Below are 18199 nucleotides of genomic sequence, written 5' to 3'. Positions count from 1 at the left end.
TCGGATCAAAACTTAGCATTTTTGATACAGGCCCGTTGGCCCGGGTGCGCCCTCGCCCGAATGAGTTGAGACGGGTGCCCTCAAACGACTTGCCCGAACAACCAAAATGAACTGACAAGGGAGAGCCGAGCAAATGAGCTGCACTAACGTGCACAAAGCCAACCACGGGTCAAAACTTAGCATTTTTGGTATGGGCTCGTTCGCCCGGGCACGCCCTCGCCCAAACGACCCGCCCGAACGAGTTCACATGGGCGCCCTCAAACGACCCGCCCGAATGACCGAAACAAACTGACAAGGGAGATCTGAGCAAATGAGCTGCACGAACATGCACAAAGCCAACCTCAGGTCACAACTTAGCATTTTTGATATGGGCTCACTCGCCCGGGCGCACCCTCGCCTGAATGACCCGCCCGACTGAGTGCACACGGGCGCCCTCAAATGACCCGCCTGAACGACCCGCCCGAACGAGTTCACACGAGCTTCCTCAAACGACCCGCCCGAACGAGTTCACACGGGCACCCTCGAACCACCCCCCTGAACGACCAAAATGAAGCAAGGGACAACCCGACAAACGAGATGAACGAACGTGCACAAAGCCAATCTCGGGTCACAACTTAGCATTTTTGATATGCGCTCATCCGCCCGGGTGAGCCCTCGCCCGAACGAGTTCACACGGGTGCCCTCAAACAACCCGCCCGAACAACCGAAACGAACCTAAAAGGGAGAGCCGGGAAAATGAGCTGCACGAACGTGCACAAATCCAACCTCGGGTCACAACTTAGCATTTTTGATACGAGATCGCTCGCCTAGGAGTGCCCTCGCCTGAACGACCCGCCCGAACGCGTTCACACGGGTGCCCTCAAATGACCCGCCCAAATGACCCGCTCGAACGAGCTCACAAGGGCGCCCTCCAACGACCCGCCCGAACGACCCCCCCAAACGAGTTCACACGGGCGCCCTCAAACGACCCACCCGAATGACTGAAATGAAGCAACAAGGGAGAGCCTGACAAACGAGCTGAATGAACGTGCACAAAGCCAACCTCAGGTCACAACATAGCATTTTTGATATGGGCTCGTTCGCCCGAACGACCCGCCCGAATGAGTTCACACGGGCGCCTTCAAACGACCAGCCCGAACGACCGAAATGAAAGGACAAGGGAGATCTGGGCAAACAAGCTGCACGAACGTGCACAAAGCCAACCTCGGGTCACAACTTAGCATTTTTGATACGGGCTCGTTCGCCTGGGCGCGCCCTCACCCGAATGACCCGCCCGAACGAGTTCACACGGGCGCCCTCAAATGACCCGCCCAAACGACCCGCCCGAACGAGTTCACACGGGTGCCCTAAAATGACCCACCCGAATGCGTTCACACGGGCGCCCTCAAACGACCTGCCCGAATGAGTTCACACGGGCGCCCTCAAACGACCCGCCCGAACGAGTTCACACGGGCGCCCTCAAACGACCCGCCTGAAAGAACGAAATGTAGCAACAATGGAGAGCCCGACAAACGAGCTAAACAAACGTGCACAACGCCAAACTTGAGTCACAACTTAGCATTTTCGATACGGGCGCCATCAAACGACCCGCCCGAAGGACCGACACGAACCGACAAGGGAGAGTCGGGGAAACGAGCTGCACGAACGTGCACAAAGCCAACCTCGAGTCACAACTTAGCATTTTTGGTACGGGCTCGTTTGCCCGAGCGCGCCCTCGCCCGAACGACCCACCCGAACGAGTTCACACGGGCGCCCTCAAACGACCCGCCCGAACGACCGAAACGAAACGACAAGGGAGAGCTAGGCAAACGAGCTGCACGAACGTGCACAAAGCCAACCTTGGGTCACAACTTAGCATTTTTGATATGGGCTTGTTCACCCGGGCGCGCCCTCGCTTGAACGACCCGCCCGAACGAGTGCACACGGGTGCCCTCAAATAACCCGCCCGAACAACCCACCCGAACGACCCGCCCGAACGAGTTCACACGAGCGCCGTCAAACGACTCGCTCGAACGAGTTCACACGGGCGCCCTCAAACGACCCGCCTGAACAACCGAAATGAAGCAACAAGGGAGAGCTCGGCAAACGAGCTGAACAGACGTGCACAAAGCCAACCTCGGGTCACAACTTAGCATTTTTGATACGGGCTCGTTCGCCCGGGCGCGCCCTCGCCCGAACAACCCGCTCGAACGAGTTCACATGGGCGCCCTCAAACGACCCACCCGAACGACCAAAACGAACCGACAAGGGAGAGCCGGGCAAACGAGTTGCACGAACGTGCACAAAGCCAACCTCAGGTCACAACTTAGCATTTTTGATACGGGCTCGTTCGCCCGGGCGCGCCCTCGCCTGAACGACCCGCCCGAACAAGTTCACACGGGTGCCCTCAAACGACCCACCCGAACAAGTTCACACGGGCGCCCTCAAACGACCCGCCCGAACGACCCGCCCAAACGAGTTCACATGGGTCCCCTCAAACGACCTGCCTGAACGACCCACCCGAACGAGGTCACACGGGCACCCTCAAATGACCTACCCGAACGACCAAAATGAAGCAACATGGGAAATCCCAGCAAATGAGCTGAACGAACATGCACAAAGCCAACCTCAGGTCACAACTTAGCATTTTTGATACGGGCTCGTTCACCCGGGGGCGCCCTCGCCCAAACGACCCGCCTGAACGAGTTCACACGGGCGCCCTCAAATGACCCGCCCAAATGACCCGCCCAAACGAGTTCACACGGGTGCCCTCAAACGACCCGCTCGAAGGAGTTCACACAGGCGCCCTCAAACGAACCGCCCGAACGACCCACCCGAACGAGTTCACACGGGCGCCCTCAAATGACCCGTCCGAACGACCGAAACAAAGCAACAAGGGAGAACCCAACAAACGAGCTAAATGAACGTGTACAAAGCCAACCTCGAGTCACAACTTAGCATTTTTGATACGGGCTCTTTCGCCCAGGCGCGCACTCGCCCGAACGACCTGCCCGAACGGGCGCCCTCAAACGACCCACCCGAACGACCAAAATGAACTGAAAAGGGAGAGCTGAGCAAACGAGCTACACGAACGTGCACAAAGCCAACCTTGGGTCACAACTTAGCATTTCTGATACAGGCTCGTTCGCCCGGGCGCGCCATCGCCCAAACGACCCGCCCAAACGAGTTCACACGGGCGCCCTCAAACGACCCGACCAAACGACCGAAACGAACTGATGAGGGAGAGTTGGGCAAGCAAGCTGCACGAACATGCAAAAAGCCAACCTCGGGTCACAACTTAGCATTTTTGATACGGGCTCGTTCGCCCGGGCGCGCCCTCGCTCGAACGAAATGCCCGAACGAGTTCACACGGGCGCCCTCAAACGACCCGCCCGAACGATCGAAACGAACAGACAAGGGAGAGTCGGGCAAACGAGCTACACGAGCATGCACAAAGCCAACCTCGGGTCACAACTTAGCATTTTCGATACGGGCTAGTTCGCCCGGGCCCGCACTCACCCGAACAACCCACGCGAACGAGTTCACACGGTCGCCCTTAGACGACCCGCCCGAACGACCGAAACGAACCGACAAGGGAGAGACGGGCAAACGAGCTGCATGAATGTGCACAAAGCCAACCTCGGGTCACAACTTAGCATTTTTGGTACGGGCTCGTTCGCCCGGGCACTCCCTCGCCCAAACGACCCGCCCAAACGAGTTCACACGGGCGCCCCCAAACGACCCGACCGAATGACCGAAACGAACCGACCAGGGAGAGTCGGGCAAGCGAGTTGCACGAACGTGCACAAAGCCAACCTCGGGTCACAACTTAGAATTTTTGATACGCGCTCGTTTGCCCAGGCGTGCCCTCGCCTGAATGAAACACCCGAACGAGTTCACACAGGCGCCCTCAAACGACCCGCCCGAACGACCAAAACGAACCGACAAGGGAGAGTCGGGCGAACTAGCTACACAAACATGCACAAAGCCAACCTCGGGTCACAACTTAGAATTTTTGATACGGACTCGTTCACCCGAGCGCGCCCTCACCCGAACGAGTTCACACTGGCGCCCTCAAACGACCCGCCTGAAGGACCCTCCCGAATGAGTTCACACGAGCGCCCTCAAATGACCCGCCCAAACGAGTTCACATGGGCGCCCTCAAAGGACCTGCCTGAACGACCGAAATGAACCGGCAAGGGAGAGCCAGGAAAACGAGCTGCACGAAAGTGCACAAAGCCAACCATGGGTCACAACTTAGCATTTTTGATACGGGCTAATTTGCACGGGCGCGCCCTCGCTCGAACGACCCACCTGAACGAGTTCACACGAGCGCCCTCAAATGACCCGCCCAAATGACCCACCCGAACGAGTTCACACGGGTGCCCTAAAATGACCCGCCCGAATGACCGAAACGAAGCAACAAGGGAGAGCCCGACAAACGAGCTGAACGAACGTGCACAAAGCCAATCTCGGGTCACAACTTAGCATTTTTTATACGGGCTCATTCGCCTGGGGGCACCCTCGCCCGAACGACCCGCCTGAACGAGTTCACACAGGCGCCCTCAAACGACCCGCCCGAACGAGTTCGCACGGGCGCCGTTAAACGACCCGCCCGAATGACCAAAAGAAACCGACAAGGGAGAGCCAGGCAAACGAGTTGCATGAACATGCACAAAGCCAACCTCGGGTCACAACTTAGCATTTTTGATATAGGCTCGTTCAACTGGGAGCACCCTCGCCCGAGCGACCTGCGCGAATGATTTCACACGGGCGCCCTCAAACGACCCGCCCGAACGAGTTCATACGCGATGACCCCCCGAATGACATGCCCGAACGAGTTCACACGGGCGCCCTCAAACGACCCGCCCGAATGACCGAAACGAAGCAACAAGGGAGAGCCCGGCAAACAAGCTGAACGAACATGCAAAAAGCCAACCTCGGGTCACAACTTAGCATTTTTGATACGGGCTCGTTCGCCTGGGTGTGCCATCGCCTGAACGAGTTCACACGGGCACCCTCAAACGACCTGCCCGAACTACCGAAACGAACCGACAAGGGAGAGCCGGGAAAATGAGCTGCACAAACGTGCACAAGGCTAACCTCGGGTCACAGCTTAGCATTTTTGATACGGGCTCATTTGCCTGGGCGCACCCTCGCCCGAATAACCCGCCCGAACAAGTTCACACGAGCGCCCTCAAATGACCCGCCCGAACGACCGAATCGAAACGACAAGGGAGAACCGGGCAAACGAGCTGCACGAACGTGCACAAAGCCAACCTCCGGTCACAACTTAGCATTTTTGATACGGGCTCGTTCACCCAGGCGTGCCCTCACCCGAACGACCCGCCCGAACGAGTGCACACGGGCGCCCTCAAATGACCCATTCGAATGACCCACCCGAACGAGTTCACACGGGCGCCCTCAAACAACCCGCCCGAATGAACAAAACGAAGCAACAAGGGAGAGCCCAGCAAACGAGGTGATAAAGCATACACAAATCCAACCTCAGGTCACAACTTAGCATTTTTGATACGGGCTCGTTCGCCCGAACGACCCACCCGATCGAGTTCACATGGGTACCCTCAAACGACTCGCCCGAACGACCGAAACGAACCGACAAGGGAGAGCCATGAAAATGCGCTGCACGAACGTGCACAAAGATAACCTCGGGTCACAACTTAGCTTTTTTGATACGAGCTCGTTCGCCCGGGAGCGCCCTTGCCCGAATGACCTGCCCGAACGAGTTCACACAGGCGCCCTCAAACGACGCGCCCAAATGACCCGCCTGAATGAGTTCACACGGGCGCCCTCAAACGACCTGCCCGAATGAGTTCACACGGGCACCCTCAAACGACCCACCCAAACGAGTTCACACGGGCACCCTCAAATGACTCGCCCGAATGCCCGAAACGAAGCAACAAGGGAGAGCCCGGCAAATGAGCTGAAAGAACGTGCACAAAGCCAACCTCGGGTCACAACTTAGCATTTTTGATACGGGCTCATTCGCCCAGGCGCGCCATCGTCTGAACGACCCACCCAAATGAGTTCACACCGGCGCCCTCAAACGACTTGCCCGGATGACCGAAACGAACCGATAAGCGAGATCCAGGCAAACGAGCTGCACGAACATTCACAAAGCCAACCTCAGGTCACAACTTAGCATTTTTTATACGGGCTCGTTTGCCCGGGAGCACCCTTGCCCGAATGACCAGCCCAAACGAGTTCACACAGGCACCCTCAAACAACCCACCCAAACGACCCACCCGAACGAGTTCACACGAGCGCCCTCAAACAACCCACCTGAATGGCTCGCCCGAACGAGTTCACACAGGCGCCCTAAAACAACCCGCCCCAACGACCCGCCCAAACGAGTTCACACGGGCGCCCTCAAACGACTTGCCCGAACGACCGAAATGAAGCAACAAGGGAGAGCCTGGAAAACGAGCTGAAAGAACGTGCACAAAGCCAACCTCGGGTCACAACTTAGCATTTTTGATACGGGCTCGTTCGCCCGGGCGTGCCCTCGCTCGAACGACCCGCCCGAACGAGTTCACACGGGCGCCCTCAAACGACCCGCCCGAACGACTGAAACGAACCGACAAGGGAGAGCTAGGCAAACGAGCTGCACGAATGTGCACAAAGCCAACCTCGAGTCACAACTTAGAATTTTTGATACGGGCTCGTTCGCCCGGGCGCACCCTCGCCCGAACAACCCGCCCGAACGAGTTCACACGGGCGCCCTCAAACGACCCGCCCGAATGACCGAAACGAACCGACAAGGGAGAGCCAGGCAAACGAGCTGCACGAACATGCACAAAGCCAACCTTGGGTCATAACTTAGCATTTTTGATACAGGCTCGTTCGCCCGGGCACTCCCTCGCCCGAACGACCCGCCCGAACAAGTTCACACGGGCGCCCTCAAACGACCCACCCAAACGACCGAAACGAACCGACAAGGGAGAGCCGGGCAAATGAGCTGCACGAACATGCACAAAGCCAACCTCGGGTGAAACCTTAGTATTTTTCATACGGGCTCATTTGCCCGAGCGTGCCCTCGCCCGAACGACCCGCCCAAACGGGTTCACACGGGCGCCCTCAAACGACCCGCCTGAACGACCCGACTGAACGAGTTCACACGGGCGCCCTCAATCAACCCGCTCGAACGACCCGCCCTAACAATTTCACATGGGCGCCCTCAAACGACCCACCCGAATGACCCGACCGAACAAGTTCACACGGGCACCCTCAAACGACCTGCCCGAATGACTGAAACGAACCGACAAGGGAGAGTCGGCAAACGAGCTACACGAATGTGCATAAAGGCAACCTCGAGTCACAACTTAGCATTTTTGATACGGGCTCGTTCACCCGGGTGCGCCCTCGCCCGAAAGACCCGCCCGAACGAGTTCACACGGGCACCCTCAAACGACCTGCCTGAATGAACCGCCCGAACGAGTTCACACAGGCGCCCTCAAGCAACCCGCCCGAACGACCCGCCCGAACGAGTTCACACGGGCGCCCTCAAATGACCCACGCGAACGACCGAAATGAACCGACAAGGGAGAGCCGGGCAAACGAGCTGCATGAACATGCACAAAGCCAACTTCGGGTCACAACTTAGCATTTTTGATACGGGCTCGTTCGCCCGTGCACGCCCTCGCCCAAATGACCCACCCAAACAAGTTCACACGGGTGCCCTCAAATGACCCACGCGAACGACCCGCCCGAACGACCTGCCCGAACGACTCACTCGAACGAGTTCACACGGCCACCCTCAAACGACTCGCCCGAACGACCCGCCCAAACGAGTTCACACGGGCGCCCTCAAATGACCCGCCCGAACGAGTTCACACGGGCGCCCTCAAACGACCCGCCCAAACGAGTTCACACGGGCGCCCTCAAATGACCCGCCCGAATGATTTTGCATGGGTGCCCGAACGACCGAAACGAAGCGACAAGGGAGAGTCGGGAAAACAAGCTGCACGAACGTGCACAAAGCCAACCTCGGGTCACAACTTAGCATTTTTGATACGGGCTCATTCGCCCAGGTGCGCCCTCTCCCAAACGTCCCGCCCGAACGAGTTCACACGGGTGCCCTCAAACGACACGCCCGAAAGAGTTTGCACAGAAGCCCTCGCCCGACCCGCCTGAACTGGTTTGCATGGACGCCCTCGCCTGACCCGCCCGAACGACCCACTCGAACGGGTTTGCACGGACGCCCTCGCCCGAATGACCCGCCCGAACGGGTTTGCACAGACGCCCTCACCCGACCCGCCCGAACATTTTTGCATGGATGACCTCACCCGACCCGCCCGAACGAGTTTACACGGGCGCCCTCAAACGACCCGCCCAAACGAGTTTACATGGAAAACGACCCACCCGAACGAGTGTTTACACAGCAAACGACCCGCTTGAACGAGTTTACGTGGGCTCCAACACACGACCAAAATGAATTTACAAGGGAGATTCAGGCAAATGGGCAGCATGATCGTGCACAAGTCCCACCCCCCTTCACAACTTAGCATTTTTTATACGGCCACGTGTGCGCTGGGCGCCGTCACACGACACGACATGACACGACCTGACCCGTTTGCACGAGCACCCACACACGACACGTCCCGACCCGCCCGAACGAAATTTGGTGTTTCCATGGGCGCACGACCCGAACGAAATTTCATGGTTTCCGTGGGCGCACGACCCAAACGAAGGCACGAGGGAGCATTAGGAAAATGGGCCACATGAACGTGTAGAAGACACACGGGTGGTCACGACTTAGCATTTTTGGCACGCCCACGTGTGCCTGGGCACCCACACACGACACGACACAGCCCAACCAGCCTTGTGCCAGCCGACCTGACCCGCCCGAACGTGTTTGCACAGGCACCCACACATGACACAACACGACCCGACCTGAATAAAATTTGGGGTTTCCTTGTATGCAAAACCCGAATCAAATTTTGGGTTTCCATGGGTGCACGACCCGAACGAAGGCACAAGGCGACGTCGGGCAAACGGGTCGCACGAACGTGTAGAAGGCACACGGGGGGTCATGACTTAGCATTTTTGGCATTGCCACGTGTACCCGAGCACCCACGCACGGCACGACCCGACCCGCCCGTGGAAACCCCAAATTTTAGGCGCCGGGTGGAAACCCCAAATTTTAGGCACTGGGTGGAAACCCCAAATTTTTTGTGCGACATGGAAGCCCCGAATTTTAGGAGCCCGGTGGAAACCCAAAATTTTAGGTGCTGGGTGGAGACCCCAAATTTTTGGCGAGACATGGAAGCCCTGAATTTCAGGAGCCCGGTGGAAACCCAAAATTTTTGGCGCCGGGGCGCGCCATGGGAACCCGAGTTTTCCTGGGCTTCGACGCCCTTTCTGTCGCGGCATGGAAACCCCAAATTTCCCACCCCCAAGCAATGAAAAATTATTGTCTGGAGGAAGAGGTAGAGGTGCGAGAGGGTTGCCCAGATTTTGTTTGTGACAAGAGCAAAGCTCTGAATCGAGGCGACCAAGGGCTGAATCTCAGTGGATCGTGGCAGCAAGGCCACTCTGCCACTTACAATACACCGTCATGTATTTAAGTCATCTGCAAAGGATTCTTCTCAACGACTATTTGGAATTGAACTTCAAAGCTACTCCGACCGAGATGCTTCACGGCCGCGGTTTGCAAATGACACAGGCCCCTGGGGGCGACAAAGTGACGCCCCTACTGCGGGTCGAGATACAGTCAAAGAGTGACATGCACCGCTTCTAGCGTGGATTCTGATTTAGAGGCGTTCAGTCATAATCCGACACACGGTAGCTTCGCGCCACTGGCTTTTCAACCAAGCGCAATGACCAATTGTGTGAATCAACGGTTCCTCTCGTACTAAGTTGAATTACTATTGTGGTGTGGTTCATCAGTAGGGTAAAACTAACCTGTCTCACGACGGTCTAAACCCAGCTCACATTCCCTATTGTTGGGTGAACAATCCAACACTTGGTGAATTCTGCTTCACAATGATAGGAAGAGCCAACATCGAAGGATCAAAAAGCAACGTCACTATGAACGCTTGGCTGCCACAAGCCAGTTATCCCTGTGGTAACTTTACTGACACCTAGCTTCAAATTCTGAAAATCTAACGGATCGATAGGCCATGCTTTCGCGGTTTGTATTTGTACCAAAAATCAAAATCAAATGAGCTTTTACCCTTTTGTTCCACACGATATTTTTGTTCTCATTGAGCTCATCTTAGGACACCTGCGTTATCTTTTAACAGATTTGCCACCCCAGCCAAACTCCCCACCTGACAATGTCTTCCACCCAGATCGACCGGCCGAAATGTGCCTTAAGGCCAAAAACAAGGGCAGTGCCCTGTCTCCGCCCCACAGAATAAGTAAAATAATGTTAAAAGTAGTGGTATTTCACTTGCACTGAAAACTGCTCCCACTTATTCTACACCTCTCAAGTCATTTCACAAATTCGGACTAGAGTCAAGCTCAACAGGGTCTTCTTTCCCCGCTCATTCTGCCAAGACCGCTCCCTTGGTTGTGGTTTCGCTAGATAGTAGATAGGTACAGTGGGAATCTCGTTAATCCATTCATGCGCATTACTAATTAGATGACGAGGCATTTGGCTACCTTAAGAGAGTCATAGTTACTCCCGCCATTTACCCGCGCTTGGTTGAATTTCTTCACTTTGACATTCAGAGCACTGGGCAGAAATCACATTGCATCAGCATCAGCATTGGATTCCCCTTGTCCGTACCAGTTCTGAGTCAACTATTCGACGCTTAAAGAAAAGCCCCCGGTAGGAGGCATTCCACGCTTGTAGCCCAATCGACACGCGATTACCCGCCCTCGCCGCGAGAGCAGCTCGGGCAGACTGCCGACAGCCCACAAGTTGAGGGCGCAGACCCCTAGGCCCAGCACTCAGAGCCAATCCTTTTCCCGAAGTTACGGATCCATTTTGCCGACTTCCCTTACCTACATTGTTCTATTGACCAGAGGTTGTTCACCTTGGAGACCTGATGCGGTTATGAGTACGACCGGGCATGAATGGTACTCGGTCCTCCAGATTTTCAAGGGCCACCGAGGGCGCACCGGACACCGCAAGACGTGCGGTGCTCTTCCAGCTGCTGGACCCTATCTTTGGGTGAACCGATTCCAGGGTGGGCAAGATGTTAAAAAGAAAAGATAACTCTTCCGGGGTCCCCGACGACGTCTCCGGAATTCCTAACGTTGCTGCCCATCGCCATGTCCCAGTTCAGGAATATTAACCCGATTCCCTTTCGATGCTCGTGCAGAGTGCACCCTTGATACAAGGCTTCCCCATCTCTTAGGATCGACTAACCCATGTCCAAGTGTTGTTCACATGGAACCTTTCCCCACTTTAGTCTTCAAAGTTCTCATTTGAATATTTGCTACTACCACCAAGATCTACACCAGGGGCCGATCCACCCAAGCTCACGCCCGAGGTTTCTCAATGACCCCCGCGTCCTCCTACTCATTAGAGCCAGACAATTGCTCCGACGGTCGAGTATAGGTTGCGCGCTTTAGCGCCATCCATTTTCAGGGCTAGTTGATTCAGCAAGTGAGTTGTTACACACTCCTTAGTGGATTTCAACTTCCATGACCACCGTCCTACTGTCTTAATCAACCAACACCCTTTGTGGGATCTAGGTTAGCGCGCAATTCGGCATCGTAACTCGACTTTCGGTTCATCTCGCATCGCCAGTTCTACTTACCAAAAATGGCCCACTTGGAGCTCTCGATTCCACGGCGTGGCTCAATGGAGCAGCTGCACCCTCTTACCTATTTAAATTTTGATCATAGGTCGAGGGCATTATGCCCCCGATGCCTCTAATCATTTGCTTTACCCGATAAAACTCGCGCGTGAGCTCCAGCTATCCTGAGGGAAACTTTGGAGGAAACTAACTACTAGATGGTTTGATTAGTCTTTCGCCCCTATACCCAAGTCAGATGAACGATTTGCACGTCAGTATCGCTACGAGCCTCCACCAGAGTTTCCTCTGGCTTCGCCCTGCTCAGGCATAGTTCACCATCTTTTCGGTCCCAATAGGTGTGCCCGCACTCGAACCCTTCGCATAAGCTCAAGGTCGGTCGACGATGCACCCCCTAGAGAGGGGATCTCGCCCATCAGCTTCCTTGCGCCTCGCAGGTTTTCAAACCCGCCGACTCGCACACATGTTAGACTCCTTGGTCTATGTTTCAAGACGGGTCGAATGGAAAGCCCGCCAACCAACACCACGAGCGCACAGGTGCACACGGCCCGCCACAAGGGCGCACGCTTCGTGCCTTAAGGCCAAAAATAGGGGCAATTCCCCATCTCCGCCCCACGAAATAAGTAAAATAACGTTAAAAGTAGTGGTATTTCACTTGCGCTGGAAACGGATCCCACTTATTCTACACCTCTCAAGTCATTTCACAAAGTCAGACTAGATTCAAGCTCAACAGGGTCTTCTTTCCCCATTGATTCTGCCAAGCCCGTTCCCTTGGCTGTGGTTTCGCTAGATAGTAGATAGGGACAGTGGGAATCTCATTAATCCATTCATGCGTGTCACTAATTAGATGAAGAGGCATTTAGCTACCTTAAGAGAGTCATAGTTACTCCCGCCGTTTACCCGCGCTTGGTTGAATTTCTTCACTTTGACATTCAGAGCACTGGGCAGAAATCACATTGCGTCAGCATCCATAGGGACCATCGCAATGCTTTGTTTTAATTAAATAGTCAGATTCCCCTTGTCTGTACCAGTTCTGAGTCGATTGTTTGACGCCTAGGGAAAAGCCCCCAGCAGGGGGCATTCTACACCCGTAGCCCAATCGGCACGCGACTGCTCGCCCTCGCCACGAGAGCAGCTCGGGCAGACTGTCGACAGCCCACGAGTTGAGGGCGCAGACCCCTAGGCCTAGCCCTCAGAGTCAATCCTTTTCCCGAAGTTACGGATCCGTTTTGCCGACTTCCCTTACCTACATTGTTCTATTGACCATAGGCTGTTCACCTTGGAGACCTGATGCGTTTATGAGTACGACCGAGCATGAATGGTACTCGGTCCTCCAGATTTTCAAGGGTTGTCGAGGGCGCACCGGACACCGCAAGACGTGCGGTGCTCTTCCAGCTGCTAGACCCTATCTCCGGGTGAACCGATTCCAGGGTGGGCAAGCTGTTAAAAAGAAACGATAACTCTTCCCGGGGCCCCCGACGACGTCTCCGGATTTCCTAACGTTTCCACCCGCCACCATGTCCCGGTTTGGGAATATTAACCCGATTCCCTTTCGATTCTCGTGCAGAGTGCACCCTTGATACAAGGCTTCCCCATCTCTTAGGATCGACTAACCCATGTCCAAGTGCTGTTCACATGGAACCTTTCCCCACTTCAGTCTTCAAAGTTCTCATTTGAATATTTGCTACTACCACCAAGATCTGCACTGGGGGCTGATCCACCCAAGCTCACGCCTGAGCTTTCTCAATGACCCCCGCATCCTCCTACTCATCGGAGCCATGCAATTGCTCCGACGGTCGAGTATAGATTGCGCACTTCAGCGCCATCCATTTTCGGGGCTAGTTGATTTGGTAGGTGAGTTGTTACACACTCCTTAGTGGATTTCAACTTCCATGACCACCATCCTACTATCTTAATCAACCAACACCCTTTGTGGGATCTAGGTTAGCGCGCAATTCGGCACCGTAACTCGGTTTTCGGTTCATCCCGCATCGCCAGTTCTGCTTACCAAAAATGGTCCACTTGGAGCTCTCGATTCCACGACGTGGCTCAATGGAGCAGCCGCACCCTCTTACCTATTTAAAGTTTGAGAATAGGTCGAGGGCTTTACACCCCCGATGCCTCTAATCATTTGCTTTACCCGATAAAACGCGTGCGTGAGCTACAACTATCCTGAGGGAAACTTCAGAGGAAACTAGCTACTAGATGGTTCGATTAGTCTTTCACCCCTATACCCAAGTCAGACGAACGATTTTCACGTTAGTATCGCTACGAGCCTCCACCAGAGTTTCCTCTGGCTTCGCCCTGCTCAGGCATAGTTCACCATCTTTCGGGTCCCAACAGGTGTGCTTGCACTCGAACCCTTCGCATAAGCTCAAGGTCGGTTGACGATGCACCCCCCCAGAGAGGGGATCTCGCCCATCAGCTTCCTTGCGCTTTGCAAGTTTTCAAACCCGCCGACTCGCACACATGTTAGACTGCTTGGTCCGTGTTTCAAGACGGGTCGAATGGAATGCCCACCAACCAACACCACGAGCGCGCAGGTGCACACGTCTCGCCACAAGGGCGCATGCTTCGTTCCTCGACCACCACAGTGGCAAACCAACACGCAGTAATGCACCTGCACTTGTGACGATGCAACAGCCCGTGTTGGTTTGCACCTCAAGTCAAGCGGCGGACCAGCCTGAGCTGTTCCGCATCCAACTGAGACACATTGACAGCCTCCATCTGCTTCCCTCTCGGCAATTTCGAGCACTCTTTAACTCTCTTTTCAAAGTCCTTTTCATCTTTCCATCGCGGTACTTGTTCGCTATCAGTCTCTCCCCCGTATTTAGCCTTGGACGGAATTTACCACCCAATTAGGGCTGCATTCCCAAACAACCCAACTCACTGACAATGCCTCGTGATGCGGTAGGGTACCGCGCTGACGGGGCTGTCACCCTCTCAGGCACCCCCTTCCAAGGGACTTGGCCCAGGTCCACCGCTGAGGACGCTTCTACAGACTACAATTCAGGCAGCGCCGCTGCCCGATTTTCATGTTGGGCTCTTCCCGGTTCGCTCGCCGCTACTAGGGGAATCCTTGTAAGTTTCTTTTCCTCCGCTTAATTATATTCTTAAACTCAGCGGGTGTTCTCGCCTGAGCTGGGGTCGCAAAGTTGGAGCTAAATCTGCCCTACCCCATGGGAGGACAAGAGAGAGCAAAGCAAGTTCGAGCGATGCCACACAAAGCCCGCATCGGCTAACGCCGACTGCCCATCCAAGGGGACAAGGTCACCGCTCGCCGACGCACGCCACGAAACATCGCTTGAGGTATTTTAGTCGACCGCACCGCACGGGGCACGGAAAACCAGCTCCGCTGCTCCCTAGCATATTGCAGGGAGCGCGTTTGAATGGGATGTGACACCCAGACAGACATGACCTCGACCGAGGCCTAGGGCGCAAATTGCATTCAAAAACTCGATGATTCACGAGATTCTGCAATTCACACTAAGTATCGCATTTCGCTACGTTCTTCATCATAACAAGAGCCGAGATATTTGTTGCCAAGAGTCGTTTCTACGTGTATTACCGAAAAATCAGCCACAAAATTGAATAGGGGCACCCCCCAACAACAAATGTAAGGCCAAGGGGAAAAAGGAGGAAAAACGCAGGCGAGAAAGAGAAACAAAGGTGTCTAACCCCCTCACAGGGGGAGGCTCGAATAGAGGACAATCTCCCCCAGCCCCACACCCTCGCAAAAAGGGGGGAAATGCGTGGAACAATGATTGAGAAGGACTAGGGTGGACACCCCGGGAGCTGACACTGCTTTTAGCCCTTCCCCGACACCAGCCCACAACGATTCCCCCTTTTGTCCTTAGAGTTAGGGACCGAAAGGAAGAAAAGGGTAGAAAACAAGGCACAAGCCTCCGAAAGCCCTGTGCCTTCGGCAAAAGGGGGGAACTAAAGGGGACGACGATCAAGAAGGACTAGGGTGGCCACCCTCGGAACACCAATCCACAACAATCCCACCTTTTCTCCATAACGCTAGGGGCCACGAGGAAGAAGGGAAGAAAACAACAAGAGAGAAAGGGATATATCAACCATGGCTACCGGCTCACAAGGGGAGGCTTCAAACAGAGAACAAGCTTCCCCAACCCCGTGCCTTCGCAAAAAGGGGGGAACTGCAGGGGACAACGATCGAGAAGGACTAGGGTGGCCACCCTAGGAACTCGCACTGCTTTTCGTCCTTCCTGAACACCAATCCACAACAATCCCACCTTTTCTCCGTAAAGCTAGGGGCCGAAAGGAAGAAGGGAAGAAAACAACATGAAAGAAAGAGAGATATCAAACACGTCCACCGGCTCACAGGGGAGGCTCAAATAGAGAACAAGCTTCCCCACCCCCGTGCCTTCGTAAAAAGGTGGGGAACTACAGGGGACGGTGATCGAGAAGGACTAGGGTGGCCACCCTCGGAACTCGCACTGCTTTTCATCCTTCCTGAACACCAATCCACAACAATCCCACCTTTTCTCTGTAAAGCCAAGGGGCCAAAAGCAATAAGGGAAGAAAACAACAGGAAAGCAAGAGATATCAAACGTGGCTACCAGCTCACAAGGGGAGGCTCAAACAGAGAAAAAGCTTCCCAAACCCCGCGCCCTCGTATAAAGGGGGGAACTGCAGGGGACAGCGATCGAGAAGGACTAGGGTGGCCACCCTGGGAACTCGCACTACTTTTCGTCCCTCCCGAACACCAATCCACAACAATCCCACCTCTCCTCCATAAAGCTAGGGGCAAAAGGAAGAAGGGAAGAAAACAACACCAAAGAAAAAAAGATCCCAAGAAAAGAGAGAAGCTCAACAGCACCCCGAGTAGATGTCCACTAACCAAAAAGAAATCAAACAAGGCACCCAATCAAAAAAGCATCCCACCTCTTCACACCCTCCCACACGCATTCAGCACAACACCCTTTCCAGCTTTACAACATATAGCAAACAACCAAGCAAATAAATCACAACCTAAAACTGACCAATAGAAAAGACAAGGGCCATGATGAGACCAGTGTCTGGAGCACGTCACTGAGAAGCACACAGCCCCCCAACCCAATGGTACAAGGCTTCAAACGACAAATATATCGTTGCCAATAACACAAACCCACCCTGCTCTTACACCCCTCCATGTACAAAACATCCAACAACCTTTCCAGCGAGAGAGTCAATGGGGGTCAAATAATCAAACTCCAAAGAGGAGTTGTCACGGGCTGAGGCTCAACACTGGAGAAAGCCACGGGCCATAAATACATTGATGGTGCAAGGCCACTAGCGAGAGGGACCTTCGCAAAGCACACACCATGAAACAAAGAAATGATGCAAGTCCCACAAAAAACCCACAATCTAAAGGGAGGAACAAAGACACGACCAACTATTTCTTTTTCCCTAAGAAGGGGAGTGGGTCACGAGAGGACGAGGAATTCCCTCGACAGCAAAAGCACGAGATAAGATTTCCACCATCATGCCTGTCGGCGGGGAAAATTGCGATCTCGATAGAGCTCAGACCGAGGGATGGGTTTTTCATTACCTCGACACCCAACCCTTCCGCGAGGGCATGTCGAGGAACGATCGGGAGGGACTAGGGTGGCCAGCCCAATGGGTTGAACCGCTCTTCATCCATCCCATACTGACCGCACCCCGAAAATCTCGCCTCACGGAAGTTTTGAGCTACCAGGCGTGCACGCAACCACTCCCTCGACCCAACCACCAGCGAAAAAGCTCACCCAAGCAACACATCAACCGCCGCCACCTTTTCGAGAGAACCAACTATGGAAGCCCGCACCCTTGGCCCATGCCTTCCAACGAACAAAAGACCGAGCACCGCCACTACGAATGAGTCCGAATTTATCCATCGTATTTACCGAGCACCTCAACTCTGCAGCAACCATGCCCGGCCGAACAGATCGTCGGAAGGGCTCCCAAGAAACAAGCTTCCGGACCCCCTGCAGAAACACATTGGGGGGAAGAAAAACAAAGGATGGGTGGGACAAGCACAAGCATGGCTTGCAAGCACACACGAAAAAACAAGCGTTACCTCGAGACAAGCAACCAACAATGTTCCCGCCAAACACCAAACCCGCTCCCCTAGAGATGCACCACAAAGTCCCACATTGCAATCGAAACCCAACCAACCCGAACCAAAAAAGAAAACCCCTGCTATCAATGATCCTACCACAGGTTCACCTATGGTAACCTTGTTACGACTTCTCCTTCCTCTAAATGATAAGGTTCAATGAACTTCTCACGATGTCGATGGCGGCGAACCACCATCGTCGACGCAATCCGAACACTTCACCGGATCATTCAATCGGTAGGAGCGACGGGCGGTGTGTACAAAGGGCAGGGACGTAGTCAACACGAGTTGATGACACACGCTTACTAGGAATTCCCTGTTGAAGACCAATAATTGTAATGGTCTATCCCCATCACGATGCAATTTGAGAAGATTTCCCGATCCTCTCCAA

At 54.6% G+C, this 18199-nt stretch overlaps 2 non-coding genes and 3 pseudogenes across 2 annotated transcripts in view; all 5 read right to left on the bottom strand.

Moving 5' to 3' along the window:
• Positions 1-9481: 9481 nt before the first annotated feature.
• LOC149168330 (25S ribosomal RNA) lies at positions 9482-10965 on the bottom strand (annotated as a pseudogene).
• Positions 10966-12188, bottom strand: LOC149168329 (25S ribosomal RNA; annotated as a pseudogene).
• Positions 12189-12969: 781 nt separating this feature from the next.
• LOC149168328 (25S ribosomal RNA) lies at positions 12970-14835 on the bottom strand (annotated as a pseudogene).
• Positions 14836-15105: 270 nt separating this feature from the next.
• On the bottom strand, positions 15106-15259 carry LOC149168327 (5.8S ribosomal RNA). Its single transcript, XR_016259949.1, has one exon. It is a non-coding gene; the product is annotated as a 5.8S ribosomal RNA (ribosomal RNA).
• A 2636-nt stretch (positions 15260-17895) lies between these two features.
• The window catches only part of LOC149168326 (18S ribosomal RNA), a 1813-nt gene continuing 1509 nt past the window's right edge, over positions 17896-18199 (bottom strand). Inside the window, exon 1 of the ribosomal RNA XR_016259957.1 lies at positions 17896-18199. This exon is cut by the window's right edge and continues 1509 nt beyond it. This is a non-coding gene — a ribosomal RNA (18S ribosomal RNA).

The sequence above is a fragment of the Pinus tabuliformis genome, chromosome 4_2, assembly GCF_031772625.1.
Source record: "Pinus tabuliformis cultivar Carrire ecotype Pingquan chromosome 4_2, CPIR1, whole genome shotgun sequence".
Taxonomy (NCBI): domain Eukaryota; kingdom Viridiplantae; phylum Streptophyta; class Pinopsida; order Pinales; family Pinaceae; genus Pinus; species Pinus tabuliformis.
The sequence above is the reverse complement of the archived record's forward strand: the minus strand, read 5'-3'. Positions and strand labels throughout refer to the sequence as shown.